Source organism: Perognathus longimembris, chromosome 5 (genome assembly GCF_023159225.1).
Source record: "Perognathus longimembris pacificus isolate PPM17 chromosome 5, ASM2315922v1, whole genome shotgun sequence".
In the NCBI taxonomy this organism is placed as follows: domain Eukaryota; kingdom Metazoa; phylum Chordata; class Mammalia; order Rodentia; family Heteromyidae; genus Perognathus; species Perognathus longimembris.
In genome coordinates this window covers 69537190-69560231 of record NC_063165.1, presented here as the reverse complement: position 1 = coordinate 69560231, position 23042 = coordinate 69537190, and the positions used below count along the sequence as shown (strand labels likewise).

General features: G+C 35.3%; 1 pseudogene across 1 annotated transcript; it reads left to right on the top strand.

Annotated features, from left to right (window-relative positions):
* Nucleotides 1-15896: 15896 nt before the first annotated feature.
* LOC125351123 lies at nt 15897-19200 on the top strand (annotated as a pseudogene). Its single transcript, XR_007210912.1, has 2 exons — nt 15897-15942; nt 17487-19200. The product of XR_007210912.1 is annotated as an ATP synthase subunit beta, mitochondrial-like (transcript).
* The last annotated feature ends 3842 nt before the right edge of the window (nt 19201-23042 follow it).

Genomic DNA, 23042 nt, shown 5'->3' with positions numbered 1-23042 from the left:
AAAAAATTATACTAAGTGAAGTGAGCCAGACCCAAAGAAACATGGACTGTATGGTCTCCCTCATAGGGAACAATTAGCACAGGTTTAGGCTAGTCACAGCAGAGGATCACAAGAGCCCAATAGCTATACCCTTATGAACATATAAGATGATGCTAAGTGAAATGAACTCCATGGTATGGAAACAACTGTTATATCACTGTTGTAATTACTTTCAGCATGTGATGTGAAACTGAAGCTTCTATTACTGATGATCCTCTTGTATCCCCTTCCTGTGGTTATACCTGCACTATCTCTGTATCTTATCTGAGTACATTGGAAACCATGTATACTGGTATTAGAACTAGGAAACTGAAAGGGAATACCAAAATCGAGAGACACAGGGTAAAAAGACAAATGACTACAAAAGCAATACTTCCAAAACTGTTTGGTGTAAATCAACTGAACAACTCATGGGGGGAAAAGGAAAGGGAGAGGGGGAGGGGGAATGAGGGAGGAGGTAACAGTACAAAAAATGTATCCAATGCCTGATGTATGAAACTGTAATCTCTCTGTACATCAAGTTGACAATAACAAAAAATTACCTGGTTGTAGTTTTCTGTGAGAGAGTAATATCTGGAAACCCAGAGGTTGTCTCTGGTGCTTTCCAACATGTGGTATGAGTATACAGGCTACAGCTGTCTGTAGATATCTATTTAAAAACTACATTTCTTTGCCCCCATTTTGTGACCTCATTTTGCTTTAGATAAATTGGTTTTAGAGACTGAAGAAAAAAGCATTTTTTAATTAACAAGTGTAGGAAATAGATAATTTTCTTCAAAAGATAGTCACTTTAACATGCTTCACTCCCAATCACAAGTCTCCAAGTTTTCATACATATACAATAAGACTATACAGCATTTGTAGCATGCTATGATGGTTACCATGGTTATATATTTTTAAGTAAATAACAGTGTGCTTTCTGTGACTTATACAGTCAGGGCCTTTGGCAGAGTAAATTATGTATCTGTAGGGTTTAAGAAATCTTTTGTTGTTGTTTGATGCTTTACCTTTTTCTGTTTAATCGTTAAGAATACAGAAAAAAATTACTGAGTATGACAGATACCTAAATAGCAATCAGCTAGAATAAGTAATTTTGGGCATTTTCCATTTTGACTTATACACTTTGCTTATTCAATAATTAAAACTTTAACATCCGAAATGGAAATTTCTGGAGGGTTTTCTCCCATGATCTCCACAATTCCTGTTCTTCTCCTCTCTACCATTTTCCACAGGCAAAATATTAAAAATGGTGTGCTTCATTTCATGTCATATCTTTGTACTTTTTCTCCTGATCTGTAGCTACTCATAAACAAAAGTATTACAGTGCATCAGTCAACAGTCCATGTTCCATTCAACAATGCATGTGCAGAGATATACTCAGGTTAACGCTTATAGGTACTGCCATATTGTTCTTGTGACAGGTAAAAAGTTTAAATTTAAATTTTTGCTGTTCTGAGATTAAAATTTAATCTATAAAATTGGAGAAAGTATCTATAAAGTATGCATCCAGTGAGGATTAGCATTTAGATTAACATGAGGCACTAAAATGAATACCCAAACCCCCAAATTCCAATTACAAATGGACTAAACAGACATTTTTCAAAACAAGACCAAGGGCCAAGAAATACATGAGAAACATATTCCTTCTCACTGCTTATCAGACAACTGTAAATCAAAACCATAATGAGCTGTCATCTTCCTTCACTTAAAATGGCTATCATCCAAAAGATGAGAAATGACCACCGCTGGCAAGGTAACAGAGAAAGAGGCACTTTTTGTACGCTGTTGATTACACTGTAAATTATTATATCACTTATGGAAAAACAATAGGAAGATTTCTCAAAAAAATTACCAGAACCTTAGCATGATCATGTAAGTCTATTGCTACCATGTATATACTCTAAGGAAATGAAATTTACATACCAAAAAAGTTCTTGTGGTTGTTCTTGTTAGCATTAATGTCAAAATTGTCTTTGAACCTTGAATCCACATGTTGATGGTATCATTGTTCATAATAACAAAATGCACAATAACCCAGATGCCTGTCAGCAGATGACCAGATAAAGAAAATATGACTTAAATACGTGGTGCAAATGCACAATGGAAGTATAGTCAATCTTGAAACAGAATGAAACTGTGTCACTGTTTTCAGGATTATGGATCATTAAATTCAACAAAATAAGCCAGATACAGAAAGATAAGTACCAAATGTCTTCATTCACTTTCTGCACCAATTGTTTTTCATAACATATTTTAAAGTATATTATAATATCTGCATTACATGATAAGGACTTTAGGCTTCATAATTACATTGAAACTTCTCTTGCTCTCTTTCTCTCTCTCTCTCTCTCTCTCTCTCTTTCTCTGTGTATGTATGTATGTGTGTGTGTATGTATGTGTGTATGTGTGTGGATTTAGAAATTACATGAGAAAACTGTCCACATATAATCTCATGTTATTTCTTGTATTTATCTTCAATCATTTTGAAAAGTTTCTCTCTTACTAATATTTTTCTCTTAAATTTTACTACTTGATAGCCATATTGTCATATCAACAACATTTTGGCTAACCTTATGGTATTTTTATTTTAAATGTTTCTGCTTTTTTAAAGCATTACTTATAAGCTACATCTTATTAAATTCATTTATATATTATTTTATCTAATTGTCATTATAGAAATTCATGAAATTAATTTATATTATAATTATTAATAAAATATTACCTTGTTCATAAAATACTTTTGTATTTTTATTTAGAAGTATTTATTGTTCTTCATTTTCTATCAATTGTTTTATCAAGATTTTTTTCTATTGCTTTTCCTTCTTTTCTCTTTTGTCTTCTCGATCTTTTTCTTTCTTTTTCTCTGTCTTCTTTCTCTCTCTCTTTCTATCTTTTTTGGGTTTTTTTGTTGTTGTTGTTTTTTGTTTTTTACAGTACACAGCTTTTGAACTTAGAGCTTCACTGTTGCCAGGCAGGAACCACTTGAGCTATCCTACACTCCCAAACCTTTAGTTATTTTAACTATAAGGTCTTACAATTTTGCTCAAGGTATACTGGCCAGTTATTCTCCCATTTGTATCTCCTGTACAAATGGGATGGGGAAAGAGTGTACCATGGAGGCAGGATTATTGGTTGAGATGATAATCTCTTCCTTAGGAAGCGTGGCTCAAATGATGGAGTGGCCACTTATAAAGTTTTGGGCTCAAACCTCTGTACTACCAAATAAAGAAAAAGAAAGACAGAAACAATTGATGGGATCTTACTAACTTTTGCTTGAGTGGGCATCAGGCTCTGAGCAGTTAACAATATATCCTGAGCCACTATACCTGGTAGCTTTTTTTTTTTATTTACAGCTTCTTATCTTACGACATTTATTTTTCATGCACATACTCATGTTCTCTAATAAAAAATGACTTTCCACATGTTTAATGTTTACCCTGAAACATTTAATATGGACTTTATGTAGCCCCATTAAAATCTAAAATATTCACTGTCTTTTTTCAAGGGAGAGAGTTGCTGGGGTTATTCAGTATATCTTGTTCCCCCAAATAGAAGGGAATTAAATATTCTTTATCTATCTTCGAACCTCATCTTTAGTCATCATAAAGGCCTGAATTACATTTTATTTTACCTAGGATGGCCACTAAATGTGCACAAGATTATATGTAACATAATATTACTTTCTGTGTGGTCATTTTCTTCCATTTGAAAGACATCTTCTAGTAATACTATAGCAAGAATTTCTCATTTACAAATTCTCACTCTTCATTTTTCTGAAATTATCTTACTTTTTCTCTCTTGAATGATATCTAACTGGCTAGAATTATTTCTTCCTGAATAAAGGCCAAAAATTGAAAAATCCTCTAGATGAAAGTTTAATGATAATTCTCAAACTGATGAAAGAAAAAAAAACTACCCATACTATTTATACAAGAAATGTACCCACTGACTTATGTATGAAACTGTAACCCCTCTGTACATCACTTTGACAATAAATAAATAATTTTAAAAGTACATTATATTTTTATGTTACCTATATTATAAGAACAGCTAATAGGAATCAACATTTGATGGTTTGTTCTAAACTATTGACCATTAATTTTAGAAATGAAAATAGGAATGTCAAACATGTCTGATTTGAGCATAAGAACAGAGAAATGAGAAGAATTAGAAGATATTATTGGGGAATTGAACCAATACCATTCCAGAGGGATATGGATAGATTTCAAAACTATAAATATAGGAGCAGAACAATATGGGATGGATTGTGACGCTCCAATGTAGGCAAAACAGACATTTTCAAAGTGGAGATTCAAGTGAATGACAGGCAGAGTATAAGCCAAGAATGCTGACCATTCTGAACTCAAGTAGGCAATGGTGCCCAGTGAACCTGAGACTACCTTTTAAGAAACACACTTGTCTCTTGCTTCCATATAGGGAATTTCCTGTAAAGTTCATGTTGCTGCCACTCTGATTGTTCTTATGTTTGTCACTTACAAGTCTTTATGTGCTTTGGTGTCTTCTTTCCTTTCAGAGTTGCAGCCTCAAAGCCTATGGCTTTCACATTGTCTGTAAACAACTCAAAGGTAGACTTCAGAAACCAATTTGATCAAAGATGCTTACAGCCTTTGCTTCTCCAGGTCACCACAGAACATTTTCTAGTTAGTGGGCAGTTGGCCTAGATACTGAAATGTCCCTTTATCTGTTCCCTCTTTGTTTAAAGGCAACAAACAGAAAGCCCCCAAAACTTTTAAATTCCTTGTCAGGACAATGTATCTTGCTTCAGTTTAATTCCATTGAAACTAGTCCCTGTCCTGAGTGAGTTGGTCTGATCCTGTTACCACCCAGACTTGTGCCCAGTCACAGCTTCCTGCTTCCTTGTCAGAGACCTCAGTAGGTCAGCTGGTCTGAACACTGGTAGGTATGTTTGTCTTCTGCTTTTGAATCAAGCCATCTTGAACTGATGTCATATGAATGGTTTTATAAAGCTCCTGTTACCCCTACACTGTTTTCTACTTTACCAGAAGCAGCTAATTCAACACAAAGAAACCAATTCTCACTTTGCCTTAACTGCTGGGGCTGTGGTAATAGAAAAAGATTTTCTTTTCAAGAATTTAACTTAGCCAAGATGAATGTTAATGAATGCTGGCCATTTCTGCTGCATATGAAATCAACTCAGCCAGTGGATTTTCCCCTGCTATGGTTGGCACTTCTCCATAAATAGAATCCCATGATCTACACAAAGTGGTTGTGTAGTTCTCAAAATCACTGTGCTGTCAAATAGTGGTTATGATGCTGTTGTTGGGTGTCAATTAGTAAGTACCTCTAGCAACCACAAGTACCCAAACTAGATCATTTTGATAACATTTTAGTTGAATGTGTTGCAAAATGCCTGTGTTAAATGCTGTTTAATTATGTGTGGATGAGTCAATATAAACAGACAGGAGACAGTAAGGAGCTACAACGGACAAAGGCCTCATATCTAAAATATATGCAGAACTAAAAAAATTACGTTCCTCCAAAACAAAACCGCAAAGAACCAATAGCCCCCTCAACAAGTGGGCTAAAGACTTAAAAAGAGACTTCTCTGATGAGGAAATGAGAATGGCCACGAGACATATGAAAAAGTGCTCTACATCACTGGCCATAAAAGGGGTTACTCTAACGTTGTAAGCTTGCAAGTCATGGAGTTCCATGGATGGCTTGTGATACAAGGATAAAGAGGAATCTAGAAAATCAACCTATGTTCAAAGAAATGATTCTAACCTAAAAGTATTGCAAATGGATATCCATTTCTATTTTAAGACATAAAAAGTACTTACAGTGTGTTATTTTTCATGATGCTAATTTTGCCAATTTATAAAAGCTTTTTTATTAACCACTAGCAATAAGTTTCATTAACTTTTTAAAAAGAATTTTATTGTCAAACTGATGTACAGAAAGGTTACAATTTCATTCATTAGGCATTGGATACATTTCTTGTACTGTTTGTTACCTCCTCCCTCATTCTCCCTCTCTTCCTTTCCCTTCCCACCCCCATTCATTGACTTTTATTGTTTTAGTCTCACTAGCTTTCAGAAAAGTATTGAGAGTGAAAACATTTAGAGAACTCGCTTACTTATAAAGGTAAAAATGAGATTAAAATATCTGATTTATTCAAGAAATATTTTTCCCTTTGAATAAAAATGATAAACCATTTCTCTGTCCATATACACAGATCAAGAGACAAGATGTTTCAGTGATGTGGTTCTTATGATTACAGTATACTTTGGGATTTCTGTAGCTTGGAATTGTGTGGTTACAAGTCCAGATATCATAGTCAGTTTGAAAATAATTTCTACCCCATAGGGAGTTGCTACCTAGTACAGGTTTAAAGGAACTATATAGAATATTTTAACACAACAGCTCCAGCTCTACACTAAAGACTATACCTAGTTTACTGCCATAGATTGCCTTTGTAGGACATCTTAGAGAATGTCATTATGAGTGTTTTATCTCAAAAATAGTCCCTTAGAAATTTCAGCCAGTATATAGTAAATAAATAGAAAGAAACTATTTAACAGGGTCTCATTTGGGAGATTTATTTTCCCCAAATCCTTTTGTTTTTAAGAATAACATACATGTAAGCAAAATTAGCTTTTTTTGTTATAATTTCTGGTGCTTTTTAAATTCCCTATGACTATGAGAGAAGAACAGAAATTTATAATATCAATGAATCTGTTATTGATTTAATGCTATGGCTTCTCAAATCAATACATTACAATATGTAAGCTATACCATGTAGGATTGCATCAGTAAGAATAAAGATAAAGCAGAATTCTAGTTTACTGTAGGAGGATAAATTATAATTTATAAATTATAATTATATTTATATTTATATATTATATATAATTATATTATATATTATATTAACTATATATGTTATATATAATTAATATATTATAAATATAATTATAATTTATAAATCATAATTTAGGAGGATAAATAAATTGTAATAAAAAAGACACTTGAAGATATGTCTACAGTGCATGACAATAATCCCACACTTAGAAAGTGTAGATGTTCAAAGGAAATTTTCACATGGGTACTGAAGGAGTCATTCACAGGAAATTTTACTGCCACCTTAATAGAACAGATGGAATGATTATTAAATTTAACATCAAAGGAAAAGATACATAAATTGTGATCTATCCACTCTAGGTATGCTTATATAGTATTAAAATGACTAGACTGGAAGTTAAAAGTCTCCAATACGAATCATGTTCATAGAGTTTGAAAAGACATAACACATACATTGCCTATTCCACACATATATATACACATATATAGTATGTAAGTATATATATAAAGATATTCATGCACATGTGCATATTCATGATTATATTTACATATAAGCAAATCTCACACCAAAAACAAAGATACATGCAGTAAGTGATTTGATAGAAGGAGGAGTGGAAACAGATTCAGAAACTATGCAAATGGTTTAAAATGTATCAGTACCCACTGGCCATAAAAGAAATGCAAATCAAAGCAACAATGAGATTCCACCTCACCCCAGTAAGAATGTCCATTATCAGGAAAACTAATAATAACAAAGGCTGGAGGGGATGTGGCCAAAAGGAAACCCTACTACATTGTTGATGGGAATGTAAACTGGTTCAACCACTCTGGAAAGAGATATGGAGGTTCCTCAGAAGGCTAAACAGAGATCTCCCCTATGACCCACAGCCCAACTTTTGGGCATCTACCCAAAAGGTTACAAGCTAGATCACACTAAAGCCATCAACACAACTATGTTCATCTCAGCACAATTTGTCATTGGTAAAATATGGAACCAACCAAGATGCCCCTCAGTAGACTAGTGGATCAGGAAAATGTGGTACATATACAAAATGGAATTCTATGCCTCTCAGAAAGAATGGCACTGCCCCATTCATAAGGAAATGGAAGGACTTGGAAAAAACCAAACTAAGTGAAGTGAGCCAAACCCAAAGAATGGATGTTATTGTTTCTCTTATAGGGAATAATTAGTACATCTGTAGGATAGCCACACCAGAAGATCACAATATCTCATAGCTATGCCCGTATGAACACATAAGATAATGCTAAATGAAATGAACTCCATGTTGTAGAAATAAGTGGTATATCATTGTTGTAGTTAATCCCAACATGCCATTTGAAACCATACCTTTTTTTTTTTCTCTCATATTCCCTTCCTGTGGGTTTACTCCTGCTATTACTGTAACTGATCTTAGTACCCCGGATACTGTATATACATGTATTGGAACTAGAGAAGGGAAAGAGAATACCAGAATTAAGAGACAAAGGGAAAAAGACAAACCATTCCAAAAGCAATACTTACAAAACCTTTTAGTGTAAACAATGGTACCACTCATGGGGAGGAGATTGAAAGGAGGAGGGAGGATGTAATAAGTTGGATAAGAAATGTACTCACTGCCTTACATATGAAACTGTAACCCTCTGTACTTCACATTGACAACAAAGAAAACAAATGTATCAGTACCATTACATTGCAAATGTGAAAAGCAGTTGGCAAAATGTACTAAACAATTTGTTTAATTAGTGTAGACAAAACATTTCATAGTTCCCAAATGCAATCTATTACCTTGTTTTCTAAATTCAAGATTCTAATTAAAAAAATAACAATATGAAAAAAGACATTTCCTATATTTCACATAAATTCCACTCTAAAAAGTAGAGTCTTTTCATAGATAGTGTAGTTAGTTAACTACTTATTTATGGCATTTTAAAACATATACATGCTTCCTTCTAAAATATATTGCTTGCTGAATCTTTTGTTGAATCAAAGATATCCTAAGTGCAAAAAAATCTCATATTTTAATATGCACACAAAAAATAGAGATCTTCTATTTACAGTTCCTGTTGTTGCAAGGTAGATGGCTCCAAGATAATCAAAATATAGTTTCAATTTTAGATTCTAGAAAAGGAAGAGTAAAGCCAGGCTGCAATCCTGTCCCTATTACTGCTCTAAGAGGCAGATAGAGATGGTAGTCACAAAGTTGTCCACATTATTCCACAGTCAGCTCTGAACATCTCTAGAAGTTTAGTTCAGTTACATTTATGTCTAGAAGAAAATTAAGTTCAACTCAGTGACACACTAATCTGCTATAGAAGATCTTGAAGAATAAGTATTATTTCCTATTAAAAGCTTATTTTCTCATCCTATCTGTACTTTCTTTTTTAGTTGAGAAAATTTTAATATCAACATTTCAATTAAAGTTTAATATCCCTTGCACTACACCAAATTGAGAGGATCCTGACTGTGCTACTGAACATTTTATATCCTTACTTATTATAAAATAGATCTATGTACATTTTTCCATTTATGCCTAAAATTTAACTATAATTCATGAACTGAGAGATATAAATGCATCCATGATACTTTATTTCTCAAATACATGATTTTAATTCTTTTTAAGTGCTGTATTTATATAACTCCTAAAATTAGTTTCTCAAGAACAAAACCATTGTGAAAGCCCTAAAGATCCACTGTAATAGCTCATTGGCAGCATGCTTTCCAAAGTACAAATATGAAGAACTAATGGTAAATTATATAAAGGGAATAAATCTGTGATTCCAAAACAAGATCAGTAAGCATTCAACTCCAGATGTGACACCTATCTGCTCCATAGTCTGTTGCGTTGAGACTCTATTTGGTGATAAAATTGACCTGGATGCGGGTCTCTGGGACTGTCCATCCAGTCTTAATGTTTCTGAGGTGTAATATTTCCTTCTTGGATCAAAAGAGGCTGAGCTCAACTGTGTGAGGACAGTTCTCCTGAGCATTTCTTCTTTTTGATAAAAAGCAGTTTGATTCGAAGAGAGAAAAATGATATTGCTCATAGGTTTAAGTTAGTTTTGAACTTTAGTTCTGTTTCTCACAAGGCTAAAGTCTTTTCTAACTCAGAGGCAAAAAAGGAGAGTTTCTCTTTTTCTGCTGGTTGTGCTTTCAGGTTTATGCCCTGTCCCTGGAGGAGGCCAGTAAAATCGAAGCAGCAATGGAAAGTTCCATTAAGTACCAGCCTCCCTGTCATTTGTGTCACTGCTATCACTAAATCTATAAAATTGAAACTTTTTACACCTACCCAAGGCTGTTATTCTTCTTGAGGTTTCATGAAAAAAAAGAAACTGACCAGCCACTGCAGTTAAAATGTGTATAGCTAAAGTAAATGGGGAGCTAAACATGTATAACTATTTTTGAAGAGCAATGTGTTATGACACTTAGTTTTCATATAAATCTTACAAATTGTTCAGCCTTCTTGTGCAAAGTCATGATAAATAATTTAGATATGATGCAAATTTTGTCACATAAAACTTAGGTCAAGCATCCAGCTAATTTTCAATAGCAATCCATTGATTTTCTTCCACTATATTATCAGTCTTGCAGCTCTAGAGTTTCAATGACTGAGAGGAAAATAAAAAGAATTGCATTCTCTTCCACATGTTGGTAAATGCTTAATATACTTACCAGTGAGCTAGATTTATGAAAATTTTCAATGATACTATTCTATTTCCCTTCATGAAAGCATATAGTTGAGTTGGAATAAATAAGGCATAGTGACTGTGGAAAACTTCTTGTATCAAACATAACCATGGATTGAAAACAACTGAAAAAGTTGAGATGACAAAAAGTGTGAGCAGACTAAAGAACAATCAAGGCCCTGTGGATTTGGAGACATGACATAGGAGGCTCTTAAGAATGACCCCAATGTAATCTCTCCTCAACATTTCTGCCAGTTTCTAGCTGTGTGCACGTAGTCTGAAATGCCAGAAATAAGCAGAAATCAGCTAAAAGGCTATAAAAATAAGCAGAGATTTCAACATTTATGAGCCAAAATTACAATTTAAGATTCACCAGGAAAAATGGAAAGTGATGATAATGTGAATGTCTGCCAAGTTATGAAAAGTTCTAAGATAGGAATGAAGATAATTTTGTTTATTCATTTATGTAATATGTATGTATGTATGTGTGTATGTATGTATGTATGTATGTATGTATGTATGTATGTATATATTTATGCATACCACTCCTAGGACTTCAACTCTGGGCCTGGATGCTGTCCCTGAGCTTTGAACAAAAGCTCACGGCTCTATCACTAGCACTCTACCACTTGAACCACAGCTCCACTTCCAGCTTTTTGGTAGTTTACTGAAGGTAAGAGTCTCATGAGCCTTCCTGCCAAAGCTTGTTTAAGAACATTTTTTTCCAGATCTCAGCCTTCTGAGTAGCTAGGAATATAGGCGTAATCCTGGCTAAAGATATATCATTTCAGGAGACCTAACAAGGTAAAATGGAAAATTACAAATTCTAATTAGATGTCAAATGTTTCAACAGTCCTCCGTCTATATTTGGTTTAAGCAGAAAAAGAGTATATGTGCATATATAGACAGAGAAAATATAAGTAATGAAAGTATTAAAATTTACATACTTTATATAAAATAACTTACAGAAACATCACAAAATGCACATTACATACAAGACAAAGGGTACAGAAATAAAAAACAGAGACAAAAGGGAGACAATGAAAAGGCAACACACACACACACACAACATATTCCTATATTTTGTGTTCTGATATTTTGTAATGAATTTAATCTCTATTTTAGAAATTTTCGTAATAGTTACTACAGGTTTGTGTAATATAACTAATAATTCCCCTAAGTATTTAAGGAAAAATTAAACCAAATATATATAAAACACACTAAAAATAAAAAATACAAAAAACTTCCCAATTATTTCAGAAGTTTACCTTAATCTAAATAAACTAATATGTCAAGAGTTAAAAAGCAAAGTAATTTTCTTTTATGTCTTTAGGGCACAGACAACAAATATAAATGAGCAATTACTAAATAGAATGCATCAAATTAAGTTCCAATGTACATAAAATGAGTAAGCCAAATTAAATTTATTGTACAAATTCAAACTCAATTTAAAATTTGAAAATCAATCTCTGTTGTCACATAAACAGAACAATGGGTAGAATATACAATTACCTCAATAAACTCCATGAAGGAGAGGTAAATTCAATTATTACACAAGTCTGTAGTGATCATTAAATCTAATGGAACTTACTTAAAATTAACTTCCTGTAGTATGGAATCAGATGTAGATGCAAAATACCACTAGTCTGATATTGCAGGTAATTTCTCACCTAATCCATTAACAAAAAAATAAAATTATAGGAATTTAAGCAGAAGATGTTATGTTGCATTTCCCATATGAGAAAGATTATGAAAGTAAATCCAATACAATGAATACTCTTAAGTATACATTTAAGTAAATTTATTAAAACCACAGGAAAAAAACTATATAAGTATCAATTTTATTTCTGTATCCTAATAACATTCTTAGAAATGATGTTGTAAGACATCTATATATACTATTTTATAAATAACTTTGAATAAATTAAATTGATTCAGTAAATTGAATTTATATTAAATACCTTTAAACACAAAGAGAATCTAAGTGAATGGAAGTTTTCATTACCTTCTAATTAGCCAATGTGATGTTCATTCACTCAAAAAACATATTTGTGTACCTACTGTTTATCAAGATCTCAGGTTGTAAGGTTTAAATTGTTAATAAGTGTGATCATTCTTCTCAATTAGTTCATTTTCTTACAATAACAGTAAACTTGAATATATGAAAACTATTTTAAGAAAGTTTATTTTAAATTGGCAATCATTTCTTTTTAAATAACATAGAATCGCAAAGGTCAATATTGAATGTTCAAGACACAATCAACTGTTTTCACAAGATCATGTTCTACCACAAAAATAAAACAAACAAACAAACAAAACAAAAAAAACCCAAAGCTGAAGACACCATTTTGACCGCCAGTAGGGTAAAAGTGTACCTTCTTACTTCATTAGAAAAAAGGAGAGGATGGGAATATGGCCTAGTGGTAAAGTGCTCGCCTCATATACATGAAGCCCTGGGTTCAATTCCTCAGCACCACATATACAGAAAAAGCCAGAAGTGGCACTGTGGCTCAAGTGGCAGAGTGCTAGCCTTGAGCAAAAAGAAGCCAGGGACAGTGCTCAGGCCCTGAGTCCACGACTCAAGACTGGCAACAAAAACAAAACAAATAAACAAAGGAAAACACCTAAAATTCTCCACTAAGAGGGGAAAGCTGCAAATTTATAGATGGACATTGAAAGACAAGACCATAGACATTTATATATTTGCTAAACTTCCAACTTCATGTATAAATATATAAATGTGCATGCAGATTAAATTCTGCACAGAACAGACACATTGAGGGACAGTATAAATTCATATGAAAGAGCATCATATTCTATAACCAGAAAGACATTTACTGCCATAGAAAAGACATTTTGTTGCATAATAACTCCAATTAAATAAAAACTAAATGCTTAAAAGAAATTATTGTAGGTCTGATGGTCTCCAAAAAGAAGTCCTATATAATTTATTGAAATATGCAGATTGTTTATTTTGAATGATATAATTATATAGATAATGAATTACATTTAATGTACTTCAGGAAAGGCAAAACCTCACCTGGTCCTTTGTGATCAAAAGTATTTTGTCCTAATTGAACAGTTACATTAAAACCTTTTTTAAAATATATTTCAAATGAATGTCTTCATATTTTTGTCTCAATATTTTCAGTAATACTCACATTGAGGTGACTCCTCTATGTTAATAGAAGAGCTTTAAGTGTATGGTACTTCACATATTCAGCAGTCAGGGAATACCTAGTCTCACATGACCAGGCTGGCACAGGTATGCAGCTAGCTCAGAGACCTGCTATAAAATTGGCAAATAAATATGATAGCCATTTCCTCCCAAGAATCTTAGAATAGCAGATAGCATATGCAGCCATTGGGTGCAATGCTGAGAAGTATGAGTGAAATGTACTCAGTCCCAAGGTGAAGGAAGTATGTCAGTTCATAAAGAAAGACGCCATCAACCGCAGCAAGCCTGCCTGTGAGTTCTTTATAAGTGATTCCAGCTTTGAGCATCTGTTGTAAATTTTCTATTTTGATTCATGTCTTAATTGGCAATTCATGGAAATACCTATAACTCTGTCAAGCTAATCTGACAGAATTCATGGCTCTGGGGTGAAATCTACCCACTCTATAGTTAACTACATGAGGCTAAGTGCTTTTGCAATTGGCTGTCATCTTCAGATCTTAAAGAGCAACTTTCTTTTTTTCATTTTTACTTTTAAACTATCATCCTATAATGAGTACAATTATTGAAGATACTAAAACAGTTTGTAAAGTATGATTTGTACCTAGAAAATAAACAAATGATGATTATTATGATAATCACAAGCAAACTGCAACAGAGAGATTCTTGAGGAAAGCATTCACTATGTTGAAACCTGTAGGAAAGTAGCTGTCAGGTGCTAGAAGAATCACAGCTAATTGTGTGTCACTGGGCAAATGGCTGGAGTGCAGAGAGGAAGGAGCCAATAGTTTCCTTTGGAAAGACATGGTCAACAGTCACATCATAATTTTCTTGAAGTGTTCAAATTGGGTCATCATTCCAAATACCAGATGTTCTCTGATTGATAGAAGCTACATGCCTAGTGGTATATATGTTAACTGTGGTTTAAAAATCAGCCTCTGAAGTAGACATGTCTTTGCAAGGAGTGCAACAGGAAGGCAGCACCAGAATGAAGGGAGGGTCAGCAAATGTTGTCATTGTATTCGATGTACAGTTTGTAAAAACTGAATGACACAACATAAGGGTAAGGACAGGAGGGAGAATAATGGGGAGAAGGATGAAAGGAGTGACATTGATGAAGAAGCATTATACTCATATCCTGACTTATGGAATTGATATATCTTTGTACAACTACTGAACAATAAGCTGTTTCTTTTTAAAAAGAGTTTTTGCTTTTTTTCCTTGTATTTGTTGGTACATTTTGCATCCATTTTTTCCCCTTGTATCTTTCTAATATGGAATTAGATGATGGTGGCCAGTGCTGGGCATGTGTCTACAGTTCTAGCACCCAGGATGCTGAGCCAGAAGATGAGTCTGGTCACAGCCATAGAATAAAGCAAGACTTAGTCTGAAAAAATTAGACAATAGTGATGGTTTTCCAATGTTGTAAATATATGAAAACCATCAAATTATATACTAGAAATGAATGAACTTCTTATATACAACTTACATCTCAATAATGCTTGTAAAATATGGAATGAAGAAGACATCTTGGTGCTAAGAGCTAGTGGCTTGTGCCTGTAATTCTCACTACTAATGACACTGAGATCTAAGAATCAAAGCTCAAAGTCAGTCTGGACAGAAATATCTGTGAGACTCTTATCTCTACTTACCAGCAAAAAACTGGAAGGGAAGAGTAGGTCAAATGGTAGAGCACCAGCCTTGAGTAAAAAAACCTCAGAGCTCCAGGCTCTAAATTGTATGTGCTGGCACAGAAATTAAAGATCATCATCATCATCATCATCATCATCATCATCATCATCATCATCTATTCTTAACCGAGCTTTCTTTTAATCAAAGTAAATAGTGCAAAACAAAAACTTGGTATGCTTGAAAACTAAGATATATGTTTCCACTATCCAGTTATAACTGTTAGATTTTGGAACCCAGAAACTTGCCAGTGGCAAATTAATTCACAATTCTGGGATCCTGCTCACTCACTAACTACAATGAGGAACAACATGTGGTGGTGTTGTCAAGATAGAATGTGAAAGTAGATGTAAAATGTCCTGTAATCTCTTGATGCTTAGTAAATGACAATTATCACTGTAATTGCATTGTTATTTATAAAACTGCAACCCTCTGACATACTAAGACTCATACAACACATGATACGTCCATGGCCCTACATGTAAAGCCTCAAACTCGGAGCAAGTCAGCATTTGGTTAGGTCAGCCTGAGGGGTTGGGCCCGGGGCCATTCTGTAAGTCTAGCCCACCGCAACGGCCACTCCTACACAGGCGGCTTATACAAAAGCACAGAACATCCTTTCCTGAATATTTCAGCCAGGCAATGTGACACTAGACAAAATCTTGTTGATTTTCACTTCCTTCAGCTACACACTTGATATTTCTCACAGAAAACCTACCTGACAGACTTTCTTTCCAGGTCAACAGAGATTGCTACACTCAATACAAACTCTGATGCATTGAATTATTTATTTAAAGAAGGTGAGTCAAATAAAAAGAAGCTAGAAACAGAAGTTGAAATTTCCCATAAAGAACAAAGGCAAAATTCAGAGGACCTTTGTGCTACAGAAAACAAGGCCATTACTAATGAACAGGAAGCAGAATTCTTTGTTGAAAAGGGAGCTTAAATTATTGGTTAATCGCCAAGATCTTACTTGATTCTACAGGTTCATTTTCTTTTTTGTATTAAACATTAAAAATAAACTACCACCATTTAGCAAAATGATTTAACACGATGTGAACCACTTATAAAAGTGAGACCAAAATGACAGTATAGCTCAACAGAAAGAGACTCAACTCAAATATTCAGTGTTTAGCACTTCATATAACTAGCTAGCGACAATATCATAATTATTATTGCCATCACTCATGACTGACTAACAACATGGGTTCGGTCACAAAGAGGAAGATACAAGTAAGGAGTGACAGAGAAAAAACCCAGACACAAATATTTTGCTTCATGTTAATTGCCCAACATAATTGTGGGATAACTAGTTGAGATTTCATATATCTTTAATGCTGCATCTGAATATGTACAAAGTATACATCTGAAAGAAATCCATTTTAAAGTTATAAAATAGACCTGAACATAAAATCTCCCTCTCCTATAACTAGTCAAAGAGGAAACAAATAATCAGAAAAACAATCTGGCTATAGTCTATATTATAAAACTTCAAAACTCATGGTTCACATAGGAAGGGTAAGAATTTAAGCATAAAAAAGAAATGGATTATAATAAAATATGACAAAATTTCTAAAAACTCTTACTATCAGCTTCTATTCAAAGAAAGGCAAGTTGATTGAGTAATATCTTTTCTCTAATTATGATAAGATTGTTGGAAATGCAGGTTGGAAAACAAAGTAAATAAACCAAAAATATCACAAATAACTTGACAGAAGAATTACAACTCTAGTTTATACTACACTCTGAATTGAGCAGTGGTCTAAAATCAAAGAATGGTGCTTGATAGAAATATAAATTCCCCCTGTCCAACCAAGAGTGAAACATCTTACATTTCATGGTCTCTCAGCAGAGAGTTTCTCAGTACAGTCCCCACATGAAATGATATTTCAGAGTTCTCACAATTTTTAATATTGTTTTCAGTGAAACTGGATTTTTTTTATGTCTGATTTTTTTATGGCTTAACATTACTGGTTTTTTTTTTCCATACAAACAAATGCATAATTAAGAAAACCATATGTGTCCCTCCTTTGGAGTATGTGCTCACTGTAACTAATAGATAATAAGACCTTTCGGGGACTAAGCCCTGCAGATTCGCTACCCCAAGCTCAGCTTTTGCTGAGGACCGCTCCAGCGGCGGTCCACCCCACCAGACACTATGCAGCGCAAACATCTCTGTCTCCTAAGGCTGGGACAGCCACAGGACGAATTGTGGCAGTCATCGGTGCAGTGGTGGACGTCCAGTTTGATGAGGGATTACCACTTATTCTAAATGCCCTGGAAGTGCAAGGCAGGGATACAAGGCTGGTTTTGGAGGTGGCCCAGCATTTGGGGGAGAGCACAGTAAGAACCATTGCTATGGATGGTACAGAGGCTTGGTAGAGGCCAGAAAGTACTGGATTCTGGTACACCAATCAAAATTCCTGTTGGTCCTGAAACCTTGGGCAGAATCATGAATGTCATTGGAGAACCTATTGATGAGAGAGGTCCTATCAAAACCAAACAATTTGCTGCTCTTCATGCTGAGGCTCCTGAGTTTGTGGAGATGAGTGTTGAGCAGGAAATCCTGGTGACTGGTATCAAGGTTGTGGATCTGTTGGCTCCCTATGCCAAGGGTGGCAAAATTGGGCTCTTTGGTGGTGCTGGAGTTGGCAAGACAGTACTGATCATGGAATTAATCAATAATGTTGCCAAAGCCCATGATGGTTATTCTGTTTCCTGGTGTTGGTGAGAGAACCCGTGAGGGCAATGACTTATACCATGAAATGATTGAATCTGGTGTTAGCAACTTAAAAGAAGCTACTTCCAAGGTAGCATTGGTGTATGGTCCGATGAATGAACCACCTGGTGCTCGTGCCTGTGCCTGTGTAGCTCTGACTGGACTGACAGTGGCCCAATACTTCAGAGGCCAAGAAGGTCAAGATGTACTGCTTTTTACCAACAACATCTTTCAATTCACCCAGGCTGGCTCAGAGGTGTCTGCCTTATTGGGCAGAATCCCTTCAGCTGTAGGCTATCAGCCTACCCTAGCCACTGACATGGGTACTATGCAGGAAAGAATTACCACCACCAAGAAAGGAATAATCACTTCTGTACAGGCTATCTATGTGCCTGCCGATGACTTGACCGATCCTGCCCCTGCTACTACCTTTGCCCATTTGGATGCTACCACTGTACTGTCCCATGCTATTGCTGAGCTGGGGATCTATCCAGCTGTGGCTCCTTTGGACTCGACCTCCCGTATCATGGATCCCAACATTGTTGGCAATGAGCATTATGATGTTGCTCGTGGAGTGCAAAAGATCCTGCAGGGCTACAGATCCCTCCAGGACATCATTGCCATCCTGGGTATGGAAGAACTTTCTGAGGAAGATAAGTTGACTGTGTCCCGTGCAAGGAAAATACAGCATCTCAGCCGTTCCAGGTTGCTGAGGTCTTCACAGGACACATGGAAAAGCTGGTGAAGAAACCATCAAAGGATTCCAGCAAATTTGGCAGGCGAATATGACCATTTTCCAGAACAGGCCTTCTATATGGTGGGACCCATTGAAGAAGCTGTGGCAAAAGCTGATAAGCTGGCTGAAGAGCATGCATCCTGAGGGGTTCTCTTGACAAACTAAGCACTCATTCTCATCTTGTCCCTCTCCTTGTCCTGTTCTAAAATTAGTTTTCTGTGAAAGCCAGACAAGACCCTTGATTGAAAACATGTTCTGTCTTAAGAATATTTAAGGTTTCCAATAAAATGTATACCCCTCAAAAAGAAAAAAAAAGAAGAGTAACTTAGTCTTAAGCACCAATCCTTTATGTCCCTTCAAGTGTCCTTTAATGTTAGAGTAATCAGCCTCATTGATGAATGTGGCCAAAAGTTTGTTCTCCATCTTGGCACATCTGGCCTTTGTGTACTGGCAAGGTCAGGTGACTTCACGTCCACATGAGAAGCTAGAAAAGTAAGCTGTACAATAGAAATTCCATTTATCACTCAAAGGACTTCACCAACAAGACCTGTTTTAAACATTAAGCAAATCATCCCTTAAGATTTGGCTGCAGAATCCATTCTGGCAAACAGGACCTTAGTGAAAACAAATTGAGTAAAAGAAAAAAAAAGCAGAATTGAATATACTTTTCAAGAACACTTGACTTTTTGTCTCCACAAACATGAAGTTTCTGTAAGTTGTGCCAAACCAAAATATATGATTTTCTTTTTCCAGACATTGAGTGGAAAAGAAATTTTGCCAAGTTGACTGGGCCATGCAGATGTTTAGTCAAGCATTGGTTCTGGAGGTGTCTAGGATGGGATTGGGGGCACCATTAACATTTGAATCAGGAGATTGACTAGAGGAGTGTGTCCCTTTGAGGGGGAGGGAAGGTTCCACTGGACCAGTTGAAGGCCTAAATAGAACAGACAAGCTCTCAATCTCAATGTCAAAGTAAGAGAGATTGAAGGCGGGAGCCTGGACATCAGATTTTTCCTAGCTTTGGACTTCAGAACACAAATATCACTTGTTCCTAGGTGTTTAGCCTGCCATCTTCGAACTAGAATTTACATAATCAAGTCACTCAGACTGGCTCTGAGATCTTGGGACCTTGCATCTTCCTATGTGAGAAAGTTACTTATATAAATCTCTATTTCTCTGCATTCTCTTCATTTTGTTTCTCTGGAGACCACTAACTAATAGATTTGAATTTTTTCTCTAATTAGCTAATATTTCTAGTGTTTGGATTTTCTAACAGAATAGTGGGGCAAGACCTATGTACCAATACTTAAACTTCTGAAAGGTTACTGTGCATGTATGTTCACAAAGATCTTATCCAGTGTCAGTTCTGATTTATCAGGCTGGGGCTAGAGGCTGAATTTCAGCATTTCTGAAGAGACCCCAGGCAATGCTGATGCTCTAAGCACCACATGCGAAGCAACAGAGATAAAGAGATCTCTTTTTAATTCCAAGTGAAAAAATGACTGAAGACATAGCTGAGCTTAACAGTCTCTGCTAAACCACATTCAGCTTGGGCCTTGTGTTTCATCAAAGCAAAGTTATAGTTAGGTGTAAATCAGGGGTCATCTGTGAGGAAAATGAATGTCACTCACAGTAGCTGGGCTCTGCTTCAGCTATCAGCAAGCTTCAAATTGATGCCTGTCTGTGCATGCAGAAGAAAAATAGAAATGGATAAGACAAAACCAAAGCATTTCCCCCTGGGCAGAGACAATTCTGGCTCCATAACTATGGCAGAAAGAACTCTGTCCATACAATGTGGTGGAACTAAGTCCTCTGAGTTGCAAACCTTTGCTTCCTCAGACATCCCCACTTCAATGAATTCTTTTGACAAGATTCTGAGCTCATTTGCCTATCTCTGCAGAACAGAGAAGTATGCATTCCTCTGTTACTTTTCATGGTAGCTAGCTTATCAATAAGACCAATTATGCTATATATTAACATGTCATTTAGCCAATTTTGGAAAGAAAAGCCTTCATTTGTGACAATACAAATAAGCTCTTCAGTATTCATATTAAAGATTACAGAAAAACAAATGCTAGCCTCAGTTTTTCATGTAGGTTTCCTTTAAATTTTGAAATAACTTGACTCAACAAACGCACCTGTTTACACAGCAAAAATGATCACATACTTACCCTACAGACACCCAAAAATATCTCACTATGAATGACAAGACATAGCTACAACTTTTACTTGGGAAATAATGTTTTCTGCTTTATCAAAACAGTTGGCCACATGATTGAGAAGTGCCCACCTGACTTAGAAGATTAGAAGATCAGATTAGAAGACCCAGGGTTTCATCAGAATCCTTAACATTCTTGGGACTGCATAACATTTTAAACAATTTTGTGATACTCTGGTGTGAAATAAGGGAGTTGAAAGGTGCTTTCGCTCACTTTATGAGTTCCATCTGGTGAAAACCTCACTTCTGCTCTTAACTGTTCACATCATCTCCACTCTCTCATTTCCTCAACTACTATAGTAAGCGTTTTTGATACTTGCCACCTTTCAAAGGAGTTTTTTTTAAGCATGAGTGTGGGAGTTTTTTGGGGTTTTTTTTTTGTTTGTTTGTTTGTTTTTTTGGCCAGTCCCGGGCCTTGGACTCCGGGCCTGAGCACTGTCCCTGGCTTCTTCCCGCTCAAGGCTAGCACTCCGCCACTTGAGCCACAGCGCCGCTTCTGGCCGTTTTCTGTATATGTGGTGCTGGGGAATCGAACCTAGGGCCTCGTGTATCCAAGGCAGGCACTCTTGCCACTAGGCTATATCCCCAGCCCTTTTTTTTGGTTTTTAATACAGACATCTCTCTGTTTTCTCATACTATGAAAGAACTATTCTGGAAAATTAGATATTCTAATTTTGATTTAAATCTAATTTAAATCTTTAATTTAAATTGGAGAACCATCATATAGGTGAACCTAGTATATTTAAATAGATGTGCCACTAATTCCAAACTGTGTACAATAGAATATTTCCTTGATGATGCATGACAGATGTGTAGAATAGTGGCTAATAGCACAGGCTAGTTGGTTAAATGCACCACAGCATTTTTACTGAGAGCAGTTGCTACACTGCAAAAAGAAAGTGAGTTTACTGACTCACATAGGTATCATCCAACATCTGGATCATACTGTTTCTCAAACATGGAAAAATCATTAGCTTAATGAGGTAAGGTTGCATGACACCTTTTTATATACAGGCTCGTGCATGTAGGTAAATTGCCTCAAGGATCTGGAGATGATTTTCATAGTGTGTCTCCAGTGGCTTAGAAATGGATTGGCCTCCCACATGTTGCATCTCAGTGCTGGGAGTGGGTTGAATAGCTGGCACACTTCTCTCTGCTCCTCTCCATCACCTGGTTGGTAAGGTCACTGGTATCCTCTCGACCCTGTGTCCTCACTGTTCTGGAGGAACATTTTAGAAAAAGTGTAATTGATTTTTTTAAAAACAGGGTTTTGTAGGCATTTAATAAAAATGTGTTTTATAGCAGTTTTCATTAAAAAATTTTATGCACTCATAAAAGAGAAAGTGGACTAACATTTGCTGAATGGCTCAATGTGTCTCCAGTTGGGTAAGCACTTTATATACATTATATGCATGGTCTCATTTAATTGCCACCAAAAATATGTAAGATGGTGATTAATTCCATTTCTCAGAAAACAAAACCGAGCCTCTGAGACAGCAAATCCATCCCTGATGGCTCAACTAGTTATCATTATGTTTAAACAGGAATTCATATATACATCATTCTGAGACATATTTTGATTACAACATAGTCTTATATATGTATGATAAGTTAATTAAAATGAAGTATTATTAAACTTACTTTAGCAGTCCACTAGCTTAATGTACAATTATTTGTTTATCTAACTATAAAAGTAATAGAACTCATTAGAAAATTGGGGAAATAGAGAATATGGAAAGAGCATAAACATTTTCTATAATCCTATCACCTAGGTATGATAGGATGTGTTTAAATAAATTTAACTTTTACAAACAGGTTCATAATAGGTAAATCTCTCATAACTACCATTTGTACTTGTTAGCCATTTTCCATGATATTAAATATGAACTCCATATTTCTATTTCCTTTCCATGTTGTAAAAACTCCATAATTTAATTGGCTC